Genomic DNA, 5875 nt, shown 5'->3' with positions numbered 1-5875 from the left:
CTGGGATTACAGGCTTGAGCCACCCGCCCGGCTATCATGTGTTTCTTTAAGTTTTCTTCATTCCAGCCCAAAAGACCATTTAGCATTCAGCAGATGGCTGCATGTAGATATTTAAGACTTTTTGAGAGGATACTGTGTACCAGGAAGACTAATATTGTGACCATCAGGAGGATAATACCAAAAATTTGGAGTATGCTTCTTACCCAGGGTCTCCATGAACTAAAGCAACTAAAATCAAACATATCTAAGAATGAGCTAGATGATGAGTCTGCCTGTTTTAACCAAGTAGATGTTAATTTTTAATAACTGAGTCTCTACAATACTTGATATATTTACCTATGTGCAACGAGAAGTATCAGCAACTACACAGACTCCTTCCTGTTCAGCTAGTAGGTAATCTAGCATCCCATGACTGGGATAAATTAAGGCAAGAAGTGAGAACAAGTGGATCTAGAAGTCTTTTTTACAAAAATATGGAATGCTTCAAGAATTTGCATGTCATCCTTGTACAGGGGCCATGCTAATCTTCTCTGTATTGTTCTAATTGTTTTAGTATATGTGCTACTGAAGCTGAGCACTAGAAGTCTTACTTTATAAAACAGATCATGAGACTGGGCACAGTGGCTCACACCTGTAATCCTAGCACTTTGGGAGGTTGAGGCGGGTGGATCACCTGAGGTCGCGAGTTCAAGACCAGCCTGGCCAACATGGTGAAACACTGTTTCTACTAAAAATACAAAAAATTAGCCAGGCGTGGTGGCAGGTGCCTGTAGTCCCAGTTACTTGGGAGTCTGAGGCAGGAGAATCACTTGAGCCTGAGAGGCAAAGGTTGTAGTGAGTCGAGATGTTGGCTAGGCTGGTCTTGAACCCCTAACCTCAAGTGATCTGCCTACCTCAGCCTCCCAGAGTGCTGAGATTACAGGTGTAAGCCACCAGGCCCGGTCCAGCTTCTCATCTTGATTTGCAGTTTGATTGTCTCTGGTTATGGCATCATGCATTTTGGTGAAATCTCTTTTTGGTCCACAGATCAGTAATAAGACTTGTCCTTTAAAATTTACATTGAGTTGTCCAGCTTCTGCTTGTAGGGCTTCGGGAACAGAGTAGTTCTCATTTTTAGTTGGAGAGTTGTAGCCACATATTGGAGGAAACTAGAATAATTCAGAATCTAGTTTAGTCTACAGGTAGATGATAAAAACTTGAGAACAAGGAACAGGGATACACTGTAATAACAGATATACTATAGCTTTCCTTGGAAACATAGTTTTTCTCTCAATAGCAGTGGTCTCCAACCTTTTTGTGGAAGACAATTTTTCCATAGAACAGGGTGGGGGTGGAGGGGATAGTTTTGGAATTAAACTTTCACCTCAGATCATCAAGCATTAGATTTTCATGAGAAGCAAGAAACCTAGATCCCTCACATGTGAAGTTCACAATAGGGTTCCCACTTCTATGAGAATTTTTTGTTTTTGTTTTTGAGATGGAGCCTCACTCTGTCACCCAGGCTGGAGTGCAGTGACTTGATCTTGGCTCACTGCAACTTCTGCCTCCAGGGTTCAAGAGAATACTGCCTCAGTCTCCTAAGTATCTGGGATTATAGGTGTGTGCCACCACACCTGGCTAATTTTTGTATTTTTAGTAGAGATGGGGCTTCACCATGTTGGCAAAGTTGGTCTTGAACCCCTGACCTCAATCCCCCCAGCTTGGCCTCCCAAAGTGCTGGGATTATAGGCATGAGCCACCAAGCCTGGCCTCCTATGAGACTTTAATGCTGCTGATGGTCTGATGGAAGCGGAGCTCAGGCGGTAATACTTGCTCGTCTGCTGCTCACCTCCTGCTGTGTGGCCCGGTTCCTAACAGGGGAGCCAGGGATTGAGGACCCCTGCTCTACAGTCACCCCCATTTCTACCAAAGATAATCAGAGTAAAAGTACTTTGTTTGCAAAATAAGCTTAGTCTCATCAAACTTGGGCTGTTTATTTATATAAGTACAGCAAGAATAACAATTGACCACATAGGCTCTATTAAATGTTGCTTTGCTGGAACTTTTAATAGAAAATCAAATCCATTGGCTTGGATTATTAACAACCTCTTGAGGCCATGAAGCCAAACCAAAGCATACTTCAGACTTTGTCTACAGTACCTATAGATTCATTCTATGCACTTGTCAAATATGGTATCCCAGTGAAAAAATATAACTAATATTTCCAATTTTATCCTGAGAAAACAGAGCAGATTCTTACTGAAATTAACTAGGAAAATAACTATATTGCCATGAAAATAAAAATTTTCATGAATATTTCTAAATTCTGGAGGGATCAGATAGGTACTGAAAGTAAATGTTTCAATTTTTGTTCACAAAAGCATACTTTGCCAAATTGCTGTAAGTTACAGGTAGCTTAAAAGAGTTGTCTTAAATCTGAAAAACAAAATATTAAAAAACCTGCAATATGGCCGGGCGCAGTGGCTCACACCTGTAATCCCAGCACTTTGGGAGGCCAAAGCAGGTGGATCATGAGGTCAAGAGATTGAGACCATCCTGCCCAACATGGTGAAACCCAGTCTCTACTAAAAATACAAAAAATTAGTTGGGCATGGTGGCATGCGCCTATAGTCCCAGCTACTCAGGAGGCTGAGGCAGGAGAATCACTTGAACCTGGGAGGCAGAGGTGGCAGTGAGCTGAGATCGTGCCACTCTACTCCATCCAGCCTGGCAGCAGAGCGAGACTCTGTCTCAAAAACAAGCAAACAAACAAACAAAAACCCTGCAATATTTCAAATAAAAATGCTGTAAAAACCCATAATTCTTCTTCATCAGTTTATTTAATCCCATGTAATTAATTTTTGCTCTGCTTGATCTTGGTTAGCAGCTCACGAACCCATCAGTTTCTCATTAGAGTTCTGGAAATTTCTACCTAGTTCAGTGGTATGATCTTAAAGTTATCAGAAACCTACATTTATTTGTCAGAGTCCTCTCTATCCTTCTGTTAAAAGAAAAAGCCGAATTAAATTTAAAGGAGTTTAATTGAGCAATGAATGATTTGCGAATCAGACAACCCCCAGAATCACAGCAGATTCAAAGAAACTCCAATGGTGTCTCGTGGTCAGAAGAAATTTATAGACAAAAAAAAGGAAGTGACGTACAGAAACTGGAAGTGAGGCTCAGAAAAAGCTGAATTAGTTACAGCTTGGCATTTGCCTTATTTGAATATAGTCTGAACACTCAGCAGTGTATGAATGGTTGAAGTATAGCTGTACTGGCATTGGCTAAGACTCAGCTATTGTTATAGGCACTATTGTTATAACTTCTAAGTTAGGTTTTCAATTTTGTTTACTTATTAAGTTAGGTTGCAGTTCATCCACAAGGACTCAAATATGGAAGTACGGAGTCCTTCTCATTTTGTTTTCCTTAACACTTCCCATGAATCTTCGGAGTTTCCCTCCGTCGCCCAGGCTGGAGTGCAGTGGCATGATCTTGGCTCACTGCAACCTCCATCTCCCAGGCTCAAGCAATTTTCCTGCCTTAACTTCTCGAGTAGCTGGGATTATGGGCACACACCACCATGTCTGGCTAATTTTTGTATTTTTAGTAGAGACAGGGTTTCACCATGTTGGCTAGGCTGGTCTTGAACTTGTGACCTCAAGTGATCCACCTGCCTTGGCCTCCCAAAGTGTTGGGATTACAGGCGTGAGCCACTGCACCGGGCCACACTTCCCATGAATCTTCTTGAAGACACAACACTTTAGGATTACAGTTGTTTGCAAGAAGCTCTCAGAAGGGCTGGGCAGGTGGCTCATGCCTGTAATCCCAGCACTTTGGGAGGCCAAGGTGGGCAGACTGCTTGAGCCTAAGAGTTTGAGACCAGCCTGGGCAACACGGTGAAACCTTATCTCTACAAAAAAAAAAAAAAAAATTAGCTGGGCGTAGTGGTGCACACCTGTAGTCCTAGCTACTCAGAGGATCCCTTGAGCCAGGGAGGTGGAGGTTGCAGTGAGCCAAGATCATGATACTGCACTTCAGCCTGGGCAACAGAGTGAGACTCTGCTTCAAAAAAGAAAAAAAAAAGGTTTCAGAACAGCATGAGAATAAGATAATTAACTGTGGACTTAAAATGGCTATGGTTAAAAGTCTGATTCGAGGTCAGGCATGGTGGTTCAGGCCTATAACTCCAGCATTTTTGGAGGCCGAGGTGGGAGGATCACTTGAGGCCAGAGGTTCAAGACCAGCCTAGGCAATATGACAAGATTTTGTGTCTACAAGAAATTTTTAAAAAATTAGCCAGGTCTGGTGATGTGTGCTTGTAGTCCTAGCTACTTGGGAGGCTGAGGCAAGAGAATTGCTTAAACTTAGGAATTTGAGGTTGCAGTGAGCTACGATTGTACCATTGCGCTCCCACCTGGGTGACAGCAAAAGAACTCGGTTCTAAAAAAAACTGAACATTAAAAAAAATCTGGTGCTTGCAATTAGAATGATACAGAGATGATTAGCATGGTCCCCTCCATAAGGATGACACGCAAATTTGTGAAGCATTCCGTATTTAAAAAAAAAACGGCCGGGTGCGGTGGCTCAAGCCTGTAGTCCCAGCACTTTGGGAGGCCGAGACGGGCGGATCACGAGGTCAGGAGATCGAGACCATCCTGGCTAACGCGGTGAAACCCCGTCTCTACTAAAAAATACAAAAAACTAGCCGGGCGCAGTGGCGGGCGCCTGTAGTCCCAGCTACTCGGGAGGCTGAGGCAGGAGAATGGCGTAAACCCGGGAGGCGGAGCTTGCAGTGAGCTGAGATCCGGCCACTGCACTCCAGCTTGGGCGACAGAGCCAGACTCCGTCTCAAAAAAAAAAAAAAAAAAAAAAAAAAAAATCAGGCTGGGCACAGTGGCTCACGCCTATAATTCCAATACTTTGGGAGGCCAAGGCAGGTGGATCACTTGAGGTCAGGAGTTTGAGACCAGCCTGATCAACATGGCGAAATCCTGTCTCTACTAATAACACAAAACTTAGCTGGATGTGGTGGCACGCACGTGTAATCCAAGCTGCTTACTCAGGAGGCTGGGGCAGGAGAATCACTTGAACCCAGGAGGCGGAGATTGCAGTGAGCCGAGATTGTGCCACTGCGCTTTAGCCTGGACAACAGAGGGAGACTCTGTCTTAAAAACAAACAAACAAACAAACAAACAAACAAAAAAACTAGCTGAATGCCAGAATGCCGTATTCTGGATAATAATTTAGTCAGATTGGTGGCTTTTCAATTTTGCTTCTGTTTCTTAACTGGATTACTGAGTTTAGGGTGGAGTCCATTAACAAATAGGTCAGACAAATCATTTTCTATGTCTGGACTCTAACATTGAGAACTCTGAAAAAAAAAAAAGCAAAACTGCTTGACCTGAGGGTCTACGCTTTATAAAAAACACTTTTCCTGCTTTCTCTTTGTCTTTGGGGTGTGATAGTAACTAAGCAAAAAGGTTGGCAGTTTCCATTTTTCTTATCAATTAATTACTTAAGCTTTTCACTTGCCTTTTGTAATAAGTCTTTTAAAAGAAGCAAGAAAAAATTTTGAAATCTTTTTAGAAGGTTCTGCATATCCATAGGCATCCCTGGGTGGGTCTAATTCAGGAACTCTCTCTCTCTTTCGTTTTGGAGACAAGGTCTTGCTCTGTAGCCCAGTCTAGAGTGCAGTGGTGTGCGATCAGAATTCACTGCAGCCTCAAACTCCTGGACTCAAGAGATCCTCCCGTCGCAGCCTCCCAAGTAGCTAGTAACTACAGGGGTATGTCACCATGCCCAGCTAATTTTTCAAAGTTTTTATAGAAATGTGGTCTATGTTGCTCAGGTTGGTCTTGAACTCCTGGGCCCAAGTAATTATCCCTCTTTGGCCTCA

At 43.0% G+C, this 5875-nt stretch overlaps 2 non-coding genes across 2 annotated transcripts; one reads left to right on the top strand and one right to left on the bottom strand.

Annotated features, from left to right (window-relative positions):
* Nucleotides 1-467: 467 nt before the first annotated feature.
* LOC126955767 (U6 spliceosomal RNA) lies at nt 468-578 on the bottom strand. Its single transcript, XR_007726067.1, has one exon. It is a non-coding gene; the product is annotated as a U6 spliceosomal RNA (small nuclear RNA).
* Nucleotides 579-4433: 3855 nt separating this feature from the next.
* LOC126955815 (U6 spliceosomal RNA) lies at nt 4434-4538 on the top strand. The gene has a single exon (XR_007726108.1). It is a non-coding gene; the product is annotated as a U6 spliceosomal RNA (small nuclear RNA).
* The last annotated feature ends 1337 nt before the right edge of the window (nt 4539-5875 follow it).

The sequence above is a fragment of the Macaca thibetana genome, chromosome 5 (genome assembly GCF_024542745.1).
Source record: "Macaca thibetana thibetana isolate TM-01 chromosome 5, ASM2454274v1, whole genome shotgun sequence".
In the NCBI taxonomy this organism is placed as follows: Eukaryota; Metazoa; Chordata; class Mammalia; order Primates; family Cercopithecidae; genus Macaca; species Macaca thibetana.
Note: the sequence above shows the minus strand (reverse complement) of the source record. Positions and strands in the feature narration are given on the sequence as shown.